This window comes from Schistocerca gregaria, chromosome 7 (genome assembly GCF_023897955.1).
Source record: "Schistocerca gregaria isolate iqSchGreg1 chromosome 7, iqSchGreg1.2, whole genome shotgun sequence".
NCBI classification, from domain to species: domain Eukaryota; kingdom Metazoa; phylum Arthropoda; class Insecta; order Orthoptera; family Acrididae; genus Schistocerca; species Schistocerca gregaria.
Window position 1 is genome coordinate 203,926,005 of NC_064926.1, and position 23,018 is coordinate 203,949,022.

Sequence of the window (23,018 nt, forward strand, 5' to 3'; positions counted from 1 at the left end):
ACGTTATCGTAAATTGATCCATCAGCGCCGGCCGTTGTGGCCGAGCGGTTCTAGGGGATTCAGTCGGGAACCACACGCCTGCTACGATCGCAGGTTCGAATCCTGCCTCGGGCATGGATGTGAGTGATGTCCTTAGGTTAGTTAGGCTTAAGTAGTTCTATGTTTAGGGGACTGATGACCTCAGATGTTAAATTTCATAGTGCTCAGAGCCATTTGATTTGAAACGCAATACAACAACGATTCTGCGTAGCTGAATTCGACTAATCCCGAGGTATGTGACACCAGGCGTTCACGAAAAGGTCACGCAACTTCCGTAAATTTCCGGTCTGTGGCACGACTGCATGGAGTCTGTGAGTTGGCTCCCACTAAACTCACTCACTAAATGAATACCGAAGCAGTAAAAGAATGCACGTTGTAATTGACCAGGATAATGGCTGAGAGCAGGGCAGCTACAGATTTGGATCAATGGAATTTTTAAAAATGCAAATTGCGTATCGCGATCTGATAACCGCTCTATGCTGTGTGGTTAGTTCAAATTCTCGGACGTTTTCTTCAAATGACTGCAGGTTCAGGTTGTACAATAAGAGACAAAAGATATCGAAAACTAGTAACAATGTCACGCCAATGGCGTTTCGGTACCACGTCATAGTGCTGCGTCTCCCGCCCCCCCCCCCCCCCCCAAAAAAAACCTGAAAAATGAAACTAGCAGTACAATGATTATTAACATAAACGTGTGGGCTGCTATTGTAATAAAGTTTCAAGCACATTTTGAACGAAAGTTAGTTCATTGTATTAGAAGTGAAACATCCCCTTAGAAAATTATGAATTACTGTGCTGGTAAACTTCTATGTTATTTGATTTTGAAATAGCTGAGCAAAACTGAACGTACCCAGACATTTCTCTCTTTACTTATTCTGATCATCACTAAACTGACACACAATATTTTTTTAGCGCAACGCAATCTGACTTTCAATAATCCCTACAACATAATGACCCTAACTAACAATGACCTATACCTTTCATGAATCACTTACCTCACAAAAATCTTCGTTACTCAAACTAATCCAATACAGTGTGCGCCAATACTGCCAGCTGAATAAAAGAATCTAACTACTGAAGGCACTAACTACTGATAGGCATAGTTAGCAAATGAAAGATTTTGATAGAGAAGAAACAATGTATTTACCTTAATAATGTTCCAAAGTCATTTTATATATATATATATATATATATATATATATATATATATATATATATATATATATATTAAAAATTTACTCTTTCTGATGGACACACGTCCAGATTGTCCGCTCTCAAAATTCTGCCATCTCTCTTCCCACATCCACTACTTCTGGCGGCTCTCCTCCAACTGCGCAACGCTACGCGCTGTTCACATCCAACTGGCCAACACTACAATAGCGAAGATTCCAACAGTGCCAACCAGCCACAGACTGCACACAGCACAGCCAGTGATTTTCATACAGAGCGCTACGTGACGTTACCAACATAAAAACCTGAACAGCCTACTTACAGAGAGAAATGTCTGAGTAAGTTCAGTTTGCTCAGCTGTTTGAAAATCAAATAACGTAGAGGTTTTCCAGCACTGTCATTTATAAAAAATTTCTAAGGGGAGGTTTCACAAGGTTTAATGCTAAAATATCAGAATCAGTCTACAATTGTCTTAACAAGGACAAGCGAAGGACTTATCGACACCCCTCGTACATATTTCCTCCGCAAGCCACTTGATGGTATGTGGCGGAGAGTGCTTCTGGCATCACTATCTGTTCCCCCTTTCCCTGTTCCATTCACGAATGGCATGTGGGAAGAACGAGTGTTGGTAAACCTCCATACTAGCTTTGATTTCTGGAATATTCTCGAGGTTGTCAATTCGTGATGTGTATGTGGGGGGAAGCAATATGTTTTCCCAGAACGTACTCTCCAGAAGGTTCACAAGTAAACCTGTCCGCCCCGATAGCTGAGTGGTCTTGCATAGTGTATATATATGTACTTTTAGTTTGTTCAATAAGAAGACAGGATTTGTTATATTTTGTTGTATTTAATGTTATTATAATAATTTGTTTACCTAACACTCATTTGTATATATTTAACTGGGACCTAGAAGAACTGTTGCTTTGTGTATAATAATAAAAAAAAGAGCAGCAGACCTGGGTTCGACTCCTGGTCTTGGTACAAATTTTCCTCCACCACTTCAGTCTATGTATACACATCACAGATGTTTCAAACTGGAAAAAAAATTGGTCGGCGTGTCAAATTGCCGTTCTACGGGCCCGGGTTCGATTCCCGGCTGGGTCGGAGATTTTTCTCAACTCAGGGACTGGGTGTTGTGTTGTCTTCATCATCATTTCATCACCATCTGGCGCGCAGGTCGCCCAATGTGGCGTCGAATGTAATAAGACCTGCACCAAGGCGGCCGGACCTGACCCGTAAGGGACCTCCCGGCCAATGACGCCAAAAGCTCATTTCCATTTATTTTGTAAATAAAAGAGTACACAATAATATGATTTTATTCCTATTATGTCCTTAGTCCAACCCCGGTAGCTGAGTGGTCAGCGCGACAGACTGTCAATCCTAAGGGCCCGGGTTAGATTCCCGACTGGGTCGGAGATTTTCTCCGCTCAGGGACTGGGTTGTCCTAATCACCGTTCACGTCGTGTTGTCGGCGGGCCCGGGAGGTGCTTGCGCCTGATGTACTCTACTAGGAGCCTTGTAGGCTCAACACAAACCGTTAGCGTCATTACCGTATTACTTTTACCACAAGTACCCTTTCATCAGCAACTTTGAGCCAAGCACAAAATCAGTTACCTCTCTATTATACATCGTAAATAGTTTAGCAGGCCGGACATGGAGGTCTTAGTCTTAATTTCTAGCTTTAACGTACGCTAATCTCTTCTATTTGAGTTAGTTTTTAGGATGGTAGATGTTAAAGGCATGGTGAGCGACGTCCAGCGTCTTGAGGGTCATTCCAAGACCCGGGCCGGCGCCCACAACCAGATGACGGGCAATATTATACCTCCCACTTCTCTATTCAATTCTCTTCCTTCCTTCTTTCTAAATATTGAATTTGGTTTTGTTTATTAATATCTCACTTGATTTTGTATTAGTTATAAGTTTTTCTAATGCTGCACAAAAAAAGATATCACATGGATGTAAACAAATAGAGCCCTCCACCACGTGGCGGGACACGGCAACGGTGTGAGTGGGGACGGGAGCCGGTGTGGTGTTACTTTCAGTCACTCCGGACCCCGGACCCAGTCACAGCGGCCAAGTGGCACAATACGGCCCACCATAAGAAATTAGACGGTGGGTCATAAAATATAAGCAGCTAGTGAAAAAAATAGAAAAAAAAGAAAAAGAAAAAAAGTGTCCTAATTATCATCATTTCATCCGAATCGACGCGCAAGTCGCCGAAGTGGCGTCAAATCGAAAGACTTGCACCAGGCGAACGGTCTACCCTACAGGAGGCCCTAGTCACACGACATTATTATTATTATTATTATTATCTCCTTAAGCTGGCTTCTCAGACCCCAAGTTTCCTACTTCAGATTGTTCAGTGAAGCGTCCTCATGTCCTGATATATTTTTCCGCGCTCTTACGGAAACAACCTGCAGAGAATTTGTTAACGACGTGTAAGACATTTGGTTATCTGCTTTTTCAGTGTACCGTTCACTACTTTTTTATGTAATACTTTGTGAAATACATTCATCCGGAACGCAACGAATCGTTTGCAATGACGCTGAGTGCGGGTTGTAATCAGGCAGCGGCGTCGCAGGCCACTGCTGCTGCTGCTGGCTGCGGCGGCGCCGGCTCAGACGCGCGGCGAGTGGAGCCGTCAGTGATTAAACCGCGCGGTCGCCTAACTGCCGTAATGAAGTACTCGGGCCGCGCCGGATCACGCTCAGCCGCCTAGGTACAGTCTCCGCCACGCGCCGTGTCTCCTGCCCGCGCTGCACCGCCGCCGGCGCCGCTCTCAGCAGTCGCATCGCCTACGTAGCTGATGTTCCATAACACCACCCACCTCTTTCCCTTACTACTGCTCTTCCATCCTTCACAATCTATGCGATCCAGTCGTATTTTTTTGGCCACCACCTATGCTCGACATCAACGTATGTTCTACGCACTGACTTGGCAGAAAATCCTAAGAAAAACTGGTCTTATGTCAAAGCGGTAGGTGGATCAAAACAAAATGTCCAGACACTCTGTGACCAAAATGGTACTGAAAAAGAGGGTGACACACTAAAGGCCGAAATACACTACTGGCCATTAAAATTGCTACACCACGAAGACGCGAAATTTAACCGACAGGAAGAAGATGCTGTCATATGAAAATGATTAGCTTTTCAGAGCATTCACACAAGGTTGGCGCCGGTGGCGACACCTACAACGTGCTGACATGAGGATAGTTTCCAACCGATTTCTCATACACAAACAGCAGCTGACCGGCGTTGCCTGGTGAAACGTTGCTGTGATGCCTCGTGTAAGGAGGAGAAATGCGTACCATCACGTTTCCGACTTCGATAAATGTTGAGCTGGCAGAAGAGCCAACACCGTGTTACTAGAGCAGGCCGAAATGCACGCGTTTTAGCTCAGGCAGGCTGGCGTGAGGAGGGAAGAACTACACTGACGTGAGGTCTGGAACATGACAAGGAATTAGAATTCAGACAGCGGACGTAATTAGTTTGATATTTAACTTTAATCCATTAGTGATGAACGTCGCTCTTGACAGTACATGATTCACAATATCAATCTCAATAGTAACTGAATATGACGCCTTGCTAGGTCGTAACAAATTACATAGCTGAAGGCTATGCTAAACTGTCGTCTCTGCAAAGGACAGCGAATGTAGTCAGTGAACCATCGCTAGCAAAGTCGGCTGTACAACTGTGGCGAGTGCTAGAGAGTCTCTCTAGAGCTGCCGTGTGGCGGAGCTCCGTATACAATTACTGATAGTGGCGACACGTGGGTCCGACGTATACTAACGGACTAGGGCCGATTTAAAGGCTACCACCTAGCAAGTGTGGTGTCTCGCGGTGACACCACAATAAAGGTCGGATTGTAGCCTATCGCGATTGCGGTTTATCGTATCGCGACATTGCTGCTCGCGTTGATCGAGATTCAGTTACTTTTACCAGAATATGGAATCGGTGGGTTCAGGAGATTAATACGGAACGCCGTGCTGGATCCCAACGGCCTCGTATCACTAGCAGTCGAGATGACAGGTATCTTATCCGCGTTGCTCTAACGGATCGTGCAGCCACGTGTCGGTCCCTGAGTCAACAGATGGGGACATTTGCAAGGCAACAACCATCTGCACGAACAGTTCGACAACGATTGCAGTAGTATGGCCTATCAGCTCGGAGACCATGGCTGCGGTTACACTTGACGCTGCATCACATAGAGGAGCGCCTGTGATGGTGTACTCAGCGACGAACCTGGGTGCACCAATGGCAAAACGTGATATTTTTCGATGAATCCAGGTTCTGTTTACAGCATCATCATGGTCGCATCCGTGTTTGCCGACATCGCGGTGAACACTCATTCGAAGCGTGTATTCGTCATTGCTATAATGGCGTATCACCCGGCGTGATGGCATGGGGTGCTATTGGTTACACGTCTCAGTCACCTCTTGTTCGCATTGACGTCACTTTGAACAGTGGACGTTACATTTCAGATGTGTTACGACCCGTGGCTCTGCCCTTCATTCGATCCCTGCGAAACCCTACATTTCAGCAGGATAATGCACGACCGCATGTTGCAGGTCCTGTACAGAGCTTTCTGGGTACAGAAAATGTTCGACTACTGCCCTGGCCAGTACATTCTCCACATCTCTCACCAATAGAAAACATCCGGTCAATGGTGGCCGAGCAACTGGCTCCTCACAATACGCCAGTCACTACCCTTGATGAACTGTGTTATCGTGTTGAAGCTGCATGGGCCGCTGTATCTGAACACGCCCTCCAAGCTCTGTTTGATTCAATGCCCAGGCGTATCAAGGCCGTTATTACCGCCAGAGGTGGTTGTTCTGGGTACTGATTTCTCAGGATCTATGCACCCTAACTGCGTGAAAATGTAATCACATTTCAGTTGTAGTAAAACATATTTGTCGAATGAATACCCGTTTATCATCTGCATTTCTTCTTGGTGTAGCAATTAAAATCGCTCAAAAGAGGAAAGGCCGCTGGACCTCATGGGATACCAATTCGATTTTACCCAGAGTACGCGGAAGGACTTGCCCCCCTTCTTGCACCATTGTACCGAATGTCTCTAGAAGAGCGGAGCGTTCAAAAATATTGGAAAAATGCACAGGTCATCCCTGTTTTCAAGAAGGAATGTCGAACAGATGTGCAGAACTACAGACCTATATCTCTAACGTCAATCCGTTGTAGAATTTTGGAACCCGTATTATGTTCGAGTATAATGACTTTTTTGGAGACTAGAAATATACTCTGTAGGAATCAGCACCGGTTTCGAAAAAGACGATCGTGTGAAACCCACCTCACGCTATTCGTCCACGAGGCTTCCGCAAGGCGTTTGATACAGTCCTCCACAGCCGTTTAATGAACAAAGTAAGAGCATATGGACTATCAGACCAGTTGTGTGATTGGATCGAAGAGTTCCTAGATAACAGAACGCAGCATGTCATTCTCAATGGAGAGGAGTCTTTCAGAGTAAGAGTGATTTCAGGTGTGCCGCAGGGGAGTGTCGTAGGTCCGTGCTATTCACATATAAATGATCTTGTGGATAACATCGGAAGTTCACTGAGGCTTTTTGCGAATGATGCAGTAGTATATCGAGAGGTTGTAACAATGGAAATGCACGAGGATCTGCAACGAATTGAGGAGTGGTGCACGGAATGGCAACTGAATCTCAATGTAGACAAGTGTAATGTGCTGCGAATACATAGAAGGATAGATAACTTATCATTTAGCTACAATATAGGAGGTCAGCAACTGGAAGCAGTTAATTCCATAAAGTATCTGGGAGTACGCACTAGGATTGCTATAAAATGGAATGACCATGTAAAATTAATCGTCGGTAAAGCAGATGCCAGACTGAGATTCATTGGAAGAATCCTAAGGAAATGCAGTCCGCAAACAATGGAAGTAGGTTACAGTACATTTATTCACCCACTGCTTAAATATTGCTCACCAGTGTGGGATCCATACCAGATAGCGTTGATAGAAGAGAGAGAGAAGATCCAACGGAGAGCAGAGCGCTTTGTTAGAGGATCATTTAGTAATCGCCAAAGCGTTACTGAGATGATAGATAAACTGCAGTGGAAGACTCTGCAAAAGAGACGCTCAGAAGCTCTGTACGGGCTTTTGTTGAAGTTCCGTTAACATACCCTTACCGAGGAGTCAAGCAGTATATTGCTCCCTCCTACGTATGTCTCGCGAAGAGACCATGGGGATAAAATCAGAGGGATTATAGCCCATACAGAGGCATACCGACAATCTTTCTTTCCGCGAACAATACGAGACTGGAACAGAAGGGAGAACCGATAGAGGTACTCAAGGTACCCTCCGCCACACACCTTCAGGTGGCTTGCGGAGTATGGATGTAGATGTAGATGTAAAGAAATATGTTGTACGAATTTGTGATATTATTACGTCAGTGTAATTTTATGTGACCTCTATTGCTTCTGTAGCGTTGGTCCAGTTGGGAACGTTTGATCTGTGTAGAAATTTGTCAGCACGGAAGTAACAGATGAAGCAGAGCCAATCGAAGTCGTGTAACCTCCCCCTTACTAATCGATTATTGTGAGTTTTTTGACCGTATATTCCGAGCCTAAGCATATTGGAAAATGTTTAAGGCGATCATTTCCGAAGCGGATAACTGAGTGGAAAGGAGATGTCAAGTGTGCAACAAGTCGTCCTTACAAAAACTTTCCGACACTGTCCGCTTACTTGAATTTTGAATAACATATGTAAATCAGTGCTGTGACTCCTGCAATGTTCAAACGTGCGGACACTCTCATCCGCTCACCTACTTAAGAAAATGAAAACCCTACTGCTGTTGTTTACAGCCGGCTGAGGTGGCCGAGCGGCTATACGCGCTTCAGTCTGGAACCATTAAACTCGCTGGTTCGAATCCTGCCTCGGGCATGGATGTGTTTTATGCCCTTAAGTTAGTTAGGTTTAAGTAGTTTTGAGTTCTAGGGGACTGATGACCTCAGGTGTTAAGTCCCATACTGCTCAGAGCAATTTGAACCTTTTTTTTGTTTGTTTAGGTGTTATATTATTGTATGGCAACCAGTTTCGGTGACTCAGTACACCATCTTCAGGCGTTAGCTGATGCTGAGGGCGTGAACTCCGATCGCATACACGTACCTATCAGCGGCCAACATCCATGAACTGGCTTCCGTAGAATACTGTAACAGCGATATTGTGTCTGCAGACATAAACTACGAACTCAACGACGGCTGCAGGTGTTCCAGTTTCTTACGCAAGTGAATAGCCAAAGTACCACGGATCATCGATCACAAGGATGGACATACAGAAACTCTCATTCGAGGTCATCGCCGGATCACAATCAAACTCCGGCCTGTGTGGCCGAGTGGTTCTAGGCGGTTCAGTCTGGAACCGCGCGACCGCTATGGTCTCATGTTCGAATCCTGCCTCGGGCATGTAAGTGTATAATGTCCTTAGGTTAGTTAGGTTTAAGTAGTTCTAAGTCTATGGGACTGATGACCTCAGGTGTTAAGTCCCATAGTGCTTAAAGCCGTTTGAGCCATTTGAGTTGAGTGGTAGCATGCAGGCATACAGGTCCTGCCAGAACGGTGGCGTAAGGCCGTCACACTGAACGGAGATTATATTGTAAAAAACGTTTTGTAGCCAGAAACGTGGTGAATAATATGGTGTATTGGAATCCTGAATAAAACCAACCCGATTTCAGGAAAAAATTTGTTGCATTACTCACTGAACGCCCATAGTATAAACAGAGCTTACTAGTGCCAACCGTCTATCCTACGTAATCATGAATAACACCAAATTCTGAGTCTTCTATTCCACTGCAGATGTCTCGCAAAAATCTGTTCTTCCTACAGTACTCTATGAACGGCACACTGCTTTGATTATCACCCCTCCAAAAATAATTTTGCTTATTAATTATTGAGCGACGTCCCGCAGTGGCTAGTACACAGGACTCGCAATCGGGAAGACGGGGGTTCAATCCCGCGTCCGGCCATCCTGATTTAGGTTTTCCGTGATTTTTAAAAAAAATGGTTCAAATGGCTCTGAGCACTATGGGACTCAACTGCTGTGGTCATCAGTCCCCTAGAACTTAGAACTACTTAAACCTAACTAACCTAAGGACATCACACACATCCATGCCCGAGGCAGGATTCGAACCTCCGACCGTAGCAGTCGCACGGCTCCGGACTGCGCGCCTAGAACCGCGAGACCACCGCGGCCGGCTTTCCGTGATTTCCCTAAATCGCTCCAGGCAAATGCCGGGGTGGCTCCTATGAGAGGGCACGGCCGACATCCTACCCCATCCTACCCAAATCCGATGAGACCGATGATTTTGCTGTCTAGTCTCCTACCCCAAACAACCCAATTTATTAATTTTATGTTTCTCGTTAAAATTCTTCTGGCTGTACTGCTGCGTCGTATTTTAAAACAGTTACACTAATAACATAAACAGACGTTTCGACCGAGTTGCAGCGAAAGCAAGATGAAACGGCAGCGCACCCAGAACGATTTTAATGAGACTGACACTAGCCGCTGAAGCCTCCGTATTTGTATCAGCTTTTTGTTTGTCGGCAGCTAAATGTCTGCACTCCCGCTACGCACTGAAATCTTCTCTCCACAGTACCACAGCACACCGTACACTGGCCAAAATAAAGTGTGGAGCTCTTTAACGAAATGATGTGTGTTGCGAAGTAACGTGTTCTGCATTGCCAAGGAAACAACGCTGGACCAATCCGTTTTGAGTTCTTGGAAGTGTACAACAATGCACCATCATAGGTACCGCAAATGCTTGAAGTGTGATCAGGCAAGTCTGGATGACGAAGAAGGAAGTGTCGGACCCTCTCACTGTAAATGTAAGGGCCTCCCGTCGGGTAGACCGTTCCCCGGGCGCAAGTCTTCGGTGACATGCGCTTCGATGGGGATGAAATGGTGGTGATTAGGACAACACAACATCCAGTCCCTGAGCGGAGAAAGTCTCCGACCCAGCCGGGAATCGAACCAGGGCCCTTAGGATTGACATTCTGTCGCGCTGACCACTCAGTTACCGGGGGCGCCTCTGTCTGTGAAGGACCGGGAATCGCATGGGAAGTAGAGTGCTTGGCGCTCGAATCCCGATGTGACACAATCAAGACAATGATGGAAAAAGTGAAAACAAGTCATGGGTCTATTTTCAACATTTTGAGCGACATTTTGTACGTGAGAAAAGTTGCCGCTCGCTGGGTTGTGTGACTTCTCACAACCATTCATAAAGCCCACCGATCAAATTCAGTGAAAGTTCAGCCGTGTCAGGCCAACACGGAAGAATTCTTTAGCTGCTTCTACCAAAGTGTACGAGGGCTGGGTATGTCACTGTGAAGCCGGGGTGAAGTAGCAAAGTAAGCAGTGGGAACGTGTGGATTGACCATCGCCGAAAAAGGCGAAGGCCCAACTATCGCCAGGCAAGCAAGGTTATCCTGTTTCCTTCGGGACTGCCGTGGTATGGTGCTAACAGGTTATTAGTCCAGTCAAGTAGTAGATATGCCTTGCAAAAGGGGCGGTAGAAGAATTGATTTTTCAACTCGTTCATGTGGTTGGAAGGATTTAAAAAGGAAGTTATTTATGCTGGCTAAATTTTATGTAATCAAAAAACCTTGAAAAATTTTGACTTTTTTCAGTTTTTTCAAACTATCTTAGTTTTTGTGTTCCTAGCGCTTTGACATCTATTTGCTTCTTAAAAAAGCACTGAAATCTCTACGAACTTGATTACTACAACTTTTTTCCGCCCAATATCAAGGACGCTTCAGTTAGTCAAAAGAATCAATTTTTCAAATTTTGTGCAAAATGGCAAAATACCTGATTCTGAGCACTTTCATTTCAGTTTCTGTTTCTGTAGCAGAAATATATTAGATATTGCTTCATATATTGGAATTTAACATCTCACTTTGCGGTATTCAGTTACTGGGCGATTCTTGGGCATTACTACATTGTAATTCGTACACCACTAGTCGAAGTTAACTCCAGGGCACTTCGGTCCTGGCTCATCCATATTTACAAAACTACGTCATTTACTCATTATGTTATAACGTTAGCATCGTCTTGTGCCTCGTCCGCCCAAAAATTTCAATTTTTCAAGTTTTGTGCAAAATGTCAGAATATCTGGTTTTTGAGAACTTTGATTACGTAAATACCTTTTTAAAAACCGTAATCAAGTGATTATTGTTTTGTTTGTTGTACAAAAGCTTGTCCTGAGGAACTTTTTTGACTGTCTTTGATTCAACTACAATTCCAAACGAAGAACTTTTTCTACACCCCACAGTATTCTTTGTGCTACATTGCTCTTCCTTGCAGGGCTATCCACGAAATACAGCATGGTTTTGTTGCTTTTCACACGCCTTTTTCTGAGAGCAAAGACATTGGATAAGGAGCAAGTCCGTTTTTCGGAAAGGGTTTTAATTCTCCTTCAATTTATTTCATTACACAGATCTTTTGGAAAAGAGTTAAAGGATCAACAGGGGTAATTTGAGTGCTCACAGCTTTGGTAATTGCTCTGAAACAAAGATTTTTCAGCCAATGCCTTAGCTCCTGTGGTAATACCGGTTCCCATCAGATCGCCGAAGTAAAGCGTTGTTGGGCTTGGCTAACACTTGGATGGTTCACTGTCCGATGACGGAAACTGAGGAGCAACTTGACTGAGAAGTAACGGCTCCGGTCACAAAAACTGACAACGGCCTGGAGAATGGTGTGCTGATAGTATCCCCTTACTCCCCCCGCCCCACCCTATACCCACATCCAGTTACGCCAAAAGGCTTAGGATGACACGATGGTCGGTCAGTACGGTTGGGCCTTCCGAGGCCCGTTCGGACGGAGATTAGTATAGTTTTATACGTTTTCACGCTCATCGTGGAGCATATGGCAGTTAACATTGTCCGCTCCGATAACACCATTGCTGACAGACATGTTAAAATCACTTTCAGGGAAGAGAAGCTGCACTGAAAACCTATTACGCATCTATGTACTGTCCTGATGTTACACCGCTCATTGCACAGTATGATTCAGTTTGTTCACAAATATTCTGAATATGAATCATCCTCAAAGCCCATCTTGTTAATACACTGTCTGCAATTCCTCGACCAGAAGTCAGACCTCCAGAACTCTTCATTGTTCTCATCAATGTATTTTCGATAGTCATGTCAGGAGGAATCCCTGACCAATACTTGTCTGATCGTCAGTTAGTAAAATGCACAGTAGTTGTGAACTTCTTATATTCCAAAATGTCTCCTCGAGTCTCAACAACTCCTTTAAGCAGAGGTGCGTACACAAAACATCCGGCGAAATGGAAGAAGGTAAGCATTTTCCGAATATTATCGAGACGAAGTTTCCAACTGCCTGTTCAATGCACTCCAACAAATTATTTTAGGAGAGTGACCATCCTATATTAACAAGCCCAAAATTTTGCAGTGGGCCCCTTTGTTCCAACCATATTCAACGAAGTTCCAGATTTTTCTGTCACTGGATATTTAATGCATGTCACATAATGAGTAAAGTATGTAGTTTTATAGCTCTGGAAGAAACAGGCAGAGGTGCCCAAGACTTAACACCGACTAGTGATGTAGGAATCACAGTAGGCGCATGCTCAGGAATTATCCGACTGCACATGGAGGACCGGCCGGGGTGGCCGAGCGGTTCTAGGCGCTACAGTCTGGAACCGAGCGACCGCTACGGTCGCAGGTTCGAATCCTGCCTCGGGCATGGATGTGTGTGATGTCCTTAGGTTAGTTAGGTTTAAGTAGTTCTAAGTTCTAGGGGACTGATGACCTCAGAAGTTAAGTCGCATAGTGCTCAGAGCCATTTGAACCATTTGAACCAATAAAATATTCAATCCCACCTTTTGCGAGGTATAGGTTTTTTGTTGACAATTTGACTGGGCTATATACTTTAAAGAACAAACCGTCAAAGAAGCATACTGTGAAAATCTTCCAACGGGGCTACAATTTAACATCTGGTTCCGGAATCTCTGTGGTACCATTATGTAATGAATTCTAAACCTTCTGCTGTCTTCATTTCCCTTATACGTATACAACCTTCTTTCATGAGTCTTAAACCAAGTTTTAGCTATGATTATATTATGCTATGTTCAGAATTCTAGCAGGCGTCTTCCTCTTTCATTATTTCCTCCACTGTACGTTCACGTACGATTTTTCCATCTCTTGCTTTTCCTACTATCGAACTCCAGTACACCACTATAATTAAATTTTCGTCCTCCGTAACTATTTGCATAATTTATTTTATCACATCAGTCTTTTCATCATCTGCGGACCTAGGTGGCATATAAACTTGTGTTACTGTGGTAGGTACTGGCTTTGTGTGTATCTCGGCTACAGCAATGCGTTCACTACTTTGTTCATAGTAACTTACCCACGTTCATATTTTCCTATTCATTATTAAACCTACTCCTACATTATCCCTACTTGATGATGTATTTACGGTTCTGTATTCAACTCACCAGAAATCCAGTTCCTCCTGCCACCGAACTTCACTAATTCTCAATATCTCTGTCTTCAGCCTATTCATTTCCCTTTTCAAATTTTTAACCTACCTGCACGACTAAGAGATCTAACATTCCATACTCCGATCCGTAGAACGCCAGTTTTGCTTCTCCTAATGACGACATCCTCATGAGTACTCCCGGCCGGAGATCCCAGTGGGGGCTATTTTACGCAAGAGGACGCCATCATCATTTAACCATACAGTAGAGCTGCGTGGCGTCGGGAAAAATTACGACTGTGATTTCCCCTTGCTTTCAGCCTTTCGCAATACCAGCATAGAAAGCTTATTTTGGTTGGTTTACAAGGCCATATCAGTCAACCATACAGACTGTTGCCCTGCAGCTACTGAGACGGCTGCTGCCCCTCTTTAGGTACCTCACGTTGGTCTGGACTCTCAACAGTTACTCCCTCGTTAGGCTATCTGTCTCGCTGAGGCACACGAGCCACCTCAGCAACTGCAATGTCCAGGGTACATGGTTCAACGAATACGATTTTTATAAATTTTATTAGATTTCTAAACAGAAGCTGAAAACGATTGCTCGAAAATTCCAGTTACACCATAGACCAAGAGGAAAATTTGCGTGAGTTTAGAATAATAAATTTAGTTATAAATTCAGTGTAATGAAAATCTGAATACTAACGTAATACGTCACAATGAAGATAAACAGTACATGCACAGAAAAAATGAACAATTTTTGTAAGTCAGCGCTAACGTCCCATATGAGATGGAAATATTAGCAGGCCTAATGTAATCCATGAAACATTCACATGACTAAAATTCGTATGCTTTATGGAATAAGTGGACTTGATCGTGTCTTGCTGTTCGCCAGCGTAGTTGAGTGGTCAGTGCGGCTGACTGCCATGCTGGGGACCGTGGTTCGATTTCCAGTACTGCCAGAGATTTTTCCTGACTGGGAGGAGTGGAATGGGGTGTCAGTTGATGAGCTTTTTGACTGGGGAGTAGTTGCTCCAGGTCACGATAACTGACAACGGGCTGGAGAACTGTGTGCCGTCCCCACGCCCTATAATACCGCATCCAATGCCACCAATGCCTAGGGTGACGTGGCGGTCGGTCGGTACCGATGGGGCTGATACGATGTTTTGTAGTGTCTTGCGAGACACAGCAGACATTTGAACACCAGAGTTGGTAAGGCCAGCAGCTTTCAGCACACGGTCTATGCTTTTTGTTACATACTCTTCCTTTAGAGAGGTAGATACCCCGGTTCATGCCGACTCAGTTATCAAATGGACATGAAGTCATTATTAGACACTGGCTGTTCTACAACATTTTTAAATGAACCAGTGTGGAATAACGAGCTATTTTAAAGGAATTATATCGACTGAGCGCCCAGCAGTAGCAAAGTACGCCGGCCTGAGTGGCCGAGCGGTTCTAGGCGCTACAGTCTGGAACCGCGCGACTGCGACGGTCGCAGGTTCGAATCCTTCCTCGGGCATGGGTGTGTGTGATGTCCTTAAGTAGTTCTAAGTTCTAGGGGACTGATGACCTCTGAAGTTAAGTCCCATAGTGCTCAGAGCCATTTGAGTAGCGAAGTTAATGAATATTCCTTCTTCCTCTACACTTCATGGATTAGACATTGCGCCTCCGTCTTAACATACTGTATGCGTATCTTCTCTTAGGTCTTCCAACACCTCTTTTTGTAGGCGGTTTGTAGACCAGCTTCCTTTATAAAGACACTATTCACTCTCGCGAAGAAGTGCTGAAAGAGACATATATTTATCAAATTCAACACTCATTTCTTGTTTGGTATTATTTTTAAATGCATTTCGAATAATGCCACATACATTTACAATGTAACTAATTATGCATTTAGATATATGTTACTGTCTAGGTCAATTAGACATCCCAAATAAGTGATGGATGACACTTCTTCTACAGTCACATTATCCACAATGATTTTGGATCAGACCAGATCATTCTCCCAGAAAGCTGTGACTTTAAGTTATACAGTATATGTTGCAAGTCGTCTTCGTTCTCTTGCAATATCGAGATGTCATCTGCATGAAGTAAAACATTCAACATAATGTTTTTTGATATGTTAATATCTTTTACATGTATTACCTCGTATGTAGGATAATGTCATTAATATAACAGGTGACATTGGGTACCCTTGGCGTACTCGTTTATCTGTTATAATCTTTGAGTCTTCGTGTAGACATCTTACGGTCTTTATTAATTTACTGGAACATCCACTGCTTTCCATAGCAGTCCAAATTTTATTTCTGTTCACACTGTGAAATACTGTAACCAAATTTATACATGCTATGTGTGTTCTCGTCTTTTCTATATTACTTGTTGCAGTGTAATACATGGTCTCTTATTGCTCTTTCTTTTCTAAATCCAGTCTGTTCTTCAACACTGAGAGTATTGGAAATTATTATTAAGTTCACTGTTTGTTACTCTTGCATGAAACTTTTTGAGAACAGTTGTTTCCATAGTTTATACAGAAATATGGCGCTCAACGGCGAGGTTATCAGCGAAAACAGATATTACCTCTATTGTTTTCCATGACTGATATATTTCTCTTGTCTGCCACAATTGGTTGAATATGTATAACAGATCCCCGTGTATCGTCATGCCTCAATTTGTTAGTAGATTTGCGTTTATCTTATACGTTGCAGTTGTTTCTCTGTATTCAATGCATGTAGAGATTTCTGAATCTTTTCTATTGTAAATGAGGTCAGCTTCTTTCTGGCTCGCCGTTTTCTTCTTTTTCTGAGTGATCTTCTAGTTCTCTCTGCTGGCAGCATAGATCTTTGTAGTGCTGAACCCATCGATACTTCTCAACACATATATTTTTACTGTGTCCTACCCACTCTTCCTCTTGTATCTTAACATTTTATTTGCAAAATCCTGCCTTCCGTGAATTCCATCCTCGATTTGGCTTATAAACGTGCCTGAAGAAGCTTGTTGGACTTCCCTCATTATTTTCTTAGAAGAGGTACTTTTTTCTTCGTATCTTTCTTTACTATGTTTAGACTTTTGCTGCAAATGCTGTACATAAGCAGTATGTTTATTTTTCACAGATTCTTCAATTTCCTCGTTCTACGAGTGCATGCCGAAAACTAATGCATCCGAATATTTTATTCTGTTCTCAGTATTGGTAGAGGTATTACCAGTTATGCATATTACTCGGTCGACTTCCCCGCTTCGCTGAGCATGTTGTAACCCTATGCCGCCAGAGGACTTCAATTGTAGCGTGTAAACGTGGAGGTATGTAACGTAACTGTGTCGGTGCGTGCGAAATAGTGTTCTGTAATCGAATTTCTATCGGCAGAAAACGTGCATCCAATTGAACTCCATAGAAGAATGACATCTATGTACTGTGATGATGCCAGACACACAAGAGGGCAGTTACATCTGCAACAATCTGACGCCTTTGTTTCAACGTCATATCCATACAGTCGCGAATTGGCCGTATCCAATTTTCTTCAAGAACTTCACTCTGATAGTGATGAAGCGGTACAAGTAGAGGTGAAATTGCGGCTCCGCTCATAAAGTGAGATACTCGGTAGTGACGGTATCAACAAACTGATCTTTCGTTGGGAGAATTGCGCTCATCGCAAGAGTGAGAAATAAACATGTAGTAGACATGAAGAACAGAGATACAGAATGTTAATATTTTTTTATTAAAAAGGCTTTAAGATTGCTCCCTTAAAAATTCTGAGCCCTTACTTTTCAGCACGCTGTCGTATATCCTTAGATCCCTTCTGCTCCTATGTTCTGCTTTTTACCAAGGGCTGATGTTGTTGCTTTCTTTATGCATCAGCGAACATTCTGCCATCTTCTTTCCTGATCATTTTCAGTATGTGTTTCTGTAGACACTGTTTCAGTATTTTCTAATAGAACTGTAAAGGATAAGCTGGTGTTTGAATAAAAATTTGTTATTTACTAACAGTTTCCTTCAGAGAGATCAGCAAGAGACTCATAAAAAATCAAGCCGATGTTCTTAATGTAGGTAACATTTGGTCGCCAATAATAAAATATAATCTGAATGGTTCTTTTCAGTGATAGCCATAGAAATCATATGGCGTCGTCTGTCAGATAAGATTGCAGCGTTGTCCAAATATTCAGAAGCTTTGGGGTACCACTTACAAAAGAATTTGGTTTCTTTTTTTGTTTTCTTCTTTCATTTCCCACGCAAATAGGGTGGGTGAGCAGTTGCAGAGCTATGAGTGCCTTTAATAATTATTCCATACAATTGTGACAGGATGCTACCGCATATAATTTCGAATTATTTCAAAATAAAAACAGTCTTGGTTACGAAATTATTTAATATCAATGACGTGATTCATTCTCTTGGGTTATCATCATATTGTGTAAAAGGAGCTAGATATGTAACCCACCCCTTCATAAAGCTAAATAAAATGGGAAATGGACGCAACAGTCACTGGATATGTAATCCAGCGGTCATAAAAGCACATAAAATGCAGGGTTGACCTTGAGTACATCACCTGACTCCGCCATAACAGTGCAAAACAGAGTCACGCTTACAAAATAATCGCAGTATGAGCCGCAGACAGGGGCACGGGAAAGAACCAGATAAGTCAATTATTAAAAGAACTAGAGAAAAAGTGAGTGTAATATTTGAAATGTGATTGTATCAATATATATGAGAACATATGGTATTTATTTACTTCATATACTAACCATCTAGGGTGCACTGAATGGGACAATAGCGTTATTGGCATCCTTAGTTTTCCTGGAGTGAATAATTTCCCAAAATGCAGTTAAGCGTCAGTCCGTAAAGGCAAAGAAATAGGCAGCTCAAGTGAAACTGACGCAGTAACTCCACAACAAACAACAAAAGATAACTGCAAAGCTATAGTGCACTGGACAAATGGCTATGAGCAGTCCAAACAGCCCGAGCACTGGTTGACATTGCCATGGTGTTCCCATGGTGCCAGTTTGTATTCTTCCGTGATAAGTCGTTTAATATTTCAGCATACGGCATTGGGTGAATTCAAATGACATTATCTTAATAGGCTGGGTTTTGAAAGGACACTTTACCATTTCCATATCAATGCCAGCCACAGTCTTTGAGGCGGCATACATCTGGATGCTTCGATCATTTCCTTGAAATCTTCAGTGCCTTTGCATTCCATAATCCAACATTTTTGTCGCGCTAGAAGTATAACAGGCCACTAATTTTATTGACAGTTACATAATGAATGAAACAGAAGACGGTGAAATTTTTGACTGTAAGTAGAACCAAAAAATATACAGGGTGTCACAGGGGAAATGGTCAACATTCAGGCTTATGACAGGAACGATCATTAGAAGCAAAGAAGTCCAATAAAAGCGGGCTCTAAAATGCATACCTTATGTGCAAGCTCTTGCTTTCTGTATTTTGACAGGACGTTATATGGACCAAAACAGGAAAAAATCGCATGGTAAACGTCGGCTTAATTGCATACCTTAAGAGCTACGAGCGCTTGTTCATCTTCACTATGTGAAATACATCCTTTCTTTCAGAAGTGCTGGTTCTGCAAGGTTCGTAGAAGAGCTTCTGTGAAGTTTGGAAGGTAGGAGACGAGGTACTGGCAGAAGTAAGGCTGTGAGGACGGGGCGAGAGTCGTGCTTGGGTAGCTCAGTTGGTAGAGCACTTGCCCGCGAAAGGCAAAAGTCCCGCGTTCGAGTTTCGGTCCGGCACACAGTTTTAATCTGCCGGGAAGCTTTATATTAGCGCACACTCCGCTGCAGAGTGAAAATCTCATTCTGGATACATCTCTTCTACTGAAAAAGTTCTTAAGGTATGCATTTCAGAGCCGTTGTTCACTAGTAGAATTGTTTTGCTTCTAATGATCGTTCCTATAATATCCCTGAGTATTGATCATTTCTCCTGGGACACCCTGTATAGAGCTCTTCTAAGTCCTTAACCAACGCATGTGTGATTAAGTGAAAAATGAATAACGTCACTTCATCTGCTGTCTTTTTTTGCAAAGTATTCAAGACAAATACAAAAAAAGGATTCGCCTGTTAGAAAAACGTGGATATTGGACGAATGCATCGAAAGTTGCCGCTAAAAAGAACTTCATTGGTTGCTATGTATGGCAGAGAAACATTTTTTTCTTTTTTTTACACCAGCTTTCCGTTTCGATTTTCTTTCCTACAATTTACTGGGAGGGGGGGGGGTGACGATTACATAGAATTATGCTTTCTCTGTCCCCTCGTGACCGATTGCGTCGCCATTATTGATATGCCTGCTTCTTTCTGCTGAAAAACTGACTTACCTGGTTCTTTCTCATTACTGCAAAACTTTTTTTTTGCCTCTCAACAGCTGCTGCGTATGATCAGGCTGAATCGAGCTGCAGCAATCTCAATTAGAACAAATGTAACTTACCTGTTTTTTTTTTCCCCCTGACCTATCAACTACGCCCAGCTTCTTGCGCAGAAAAAGATATTCCTTTTGCGGCTCCGATGGAATTGAAGCCGCAAGATTTTGGTCAATAGCGGTGTAAATTGATTATTATTTCTTTCGTTTGCTTTTAATCGCGTACTTCATATGTTTCTGACTCGAAGGAATAAATAATAACCGAGCTACCTTGGAACGAGAATTAGGAATGGCGGTTGTCGCTGATACTATCGCTTTTTTAATTATATTGATTTTTTGCCACGCCCGTTTAATCTGACTGTTAAACCGCTCCAATAGCATATTTTCGGTTTTTTTAGTTCTGTTATTTCCTGTAATAAACTTAGAAATCGAACGAAGATTTAAGAAAGGCAAATGAAAGAAAACTTTGAGAGTCCACCGTTCTCTGCCTTTTTCAAAAAGTGATAAGTGGTTGAATATTACAAAAAATCGCCAGTATTCTCTTACTGATTCTACCTTTTTGAATCTCTTCTCAAAAATCATGTAATCGGGGATCATATCACTATTCGGGCAATACAGTGCCAAAGATTGAAAACAGTTTAAAAAATACAGTTTTACTTGTTAATTTGTCTGTTTTCAAGGGCTTATAATGGTCGCCCAATCGTCGATATTCCTATATTCGCACTATATCACTCCAATATACGAAGCTTGTTAGCACTTGATGTAGAGAATTGGGTAGGCACCATTAAATTAATTGTAATAGTTGCTGCTGCTGCTGGCTGGTTCACTGCTGTATCTTGATGTTAATGTTGGCTCTATATGTGTTCGTCTAGGGGTAAAAAGATGAGATCCCGTGTTGGTGATGTGCTTGTTGGTAAATAATGAACGACAGCATAAGTGAACTTCAACTATTTATTGGCATGGTAGCCATCTTAACCCTGCTGACCACACAAAGACGTTATCACAGTACAGAGTAACACTTCTTTTACAACATCTTTCATTGTTTTTCCACATAAGACAATAACAAACACATTACAAAAGTTCCATCAAGACTGAGCTGACGAGGCTTCTTGCTACTTATGTTTATAACCTCACCAAATAACCACTAAGAAGAGATGTGGTTTATAAGTTAAGCATCCATCTGTTATCGTAATTTGTGCAAAAAGTTATTAATTTACATCGAGTGACATAATTTAACAGGTCATTAAAATGACAGACAGATTCGTCAACTTTTCAGAAGAGTTTTTTGTTGCAAAAAGGCCGTTTTTCAAAGGTACATCTTTTGACTTCTCTCATTTGCATACATAAGTAAATAATGTAAATTATTATAAATTACAGTGGTTCTCGTCTAAAATAGATGTGTTTACGTGAATAGTGAGTGAAAATAGTCCTAGTGAATAAATAGGTTTCACTGGGTAATTTTTATTTAAGGAGATCCAAAATACGTAAATTGACCAATATTATTCGTATTTCACATTAATTATTTCAGTTGAATATAGTGTTTTTACATAATGACATCTGCTGTATCAGTGTTGAAGTGATGTTAACTCTTGTGTGGGTCAGTTATTAATTATATTTTAATGAGTTGACAGTTTATGTAGACACGTTATGCAATCATTGCTAACATACACAATTGCTTTTCTATTATCATAATTGTTAGTTAAACTGGTTGAAATAGGAGGGTATTGCGTACTTTGTTATAATAAAGCCTTTAATAGGTTCCATTACAGGCTACACCCAGATAAAGGCATATTATATAGGCACGGAAAGCAGATCAGCTACTTTCTATTTTTACGGTATACTACGAATGAATTACTGTTCAGTTTTTAATTTATTACTGTTTCCAATGTCCTTCCTCTTTTATGGCTTCATAGAAATGGGACAGAAATCTTATATCTCTTAAGGCAAATGAAGTAATGTACGTCATTGCTATGTCACTTCGTAAAAATACTTACAGATTATCGTTGACGCCATTCTGCAATACAACGGATGACCAGCGACGACCGCGAGAAACTAACGTATAGACCATGTGGGAACAAGTCTTGCACTCTGCACGTACACGCGTACCTTAAGCCATGACACACAACTGGAAGAATATTGTCCCAGCAGTGCTGCACAAGTTCTTACGCCATGTGTTTCTTGCTCGGTCCTGTCGACATTGTCATTAAAATAGCACTGATCGCTTTTCTCATTTTCCTATAATAACGCAATATTTCAAACCAGTGCAGCTTTTCGGATGTGAATTGCTCCTCATTTAGAAAAATTTTAATTAAAAAAGAAAATTGTTTTATCCGTTTTGGTTAAAGAACACTGTAACCTTCCCAAATAAATAAAAAAATATAAAATAATCATGTGTAACCTCCCCGAACAGAAAATAAAAATAATTAAATTTCAATAATTAAATTCTGACGTATGAAAACTGATAAACCTTAACTCATGAAAAACTGATAAATTTTGACGTAAGCAGCGCTACGCCATGGACCTGTGAAATCAATCTGAATCAATCCGTGAGAAATAAACTGAAAAATTTTTACCTCGTGATCGTGTCGCCAGACACCGCTATCTATATATCTGTTCGTAAATGGCGCAGCTTAGTGCAATGCTGACCTATCTACTAATACTGGATAACATTTGCCTGAGATCTGAATTACTAGAAAAACTGACTTTACTTAGTGACACAGCTGCACAGCTGGTTGTCTGATTACTAAAGAGCACAAGACTGTGATCTGACAAAAATTCTGGAATATTTTAATTTAGATAAATGACTGGATCGGGACTGGCAATAACTTAAGGGGGAATTATACTTATATAATTGAATGGTAATAACAATTACATTCTGAAATTTTTTTACGTTGTTGATGAAGATCTACACTCTATTACATGGGGAAATTGAATATATTCCAAATCTGCGTCAACTGGTGCTGACGAATCACAAAAGAAAAGACTGAAAC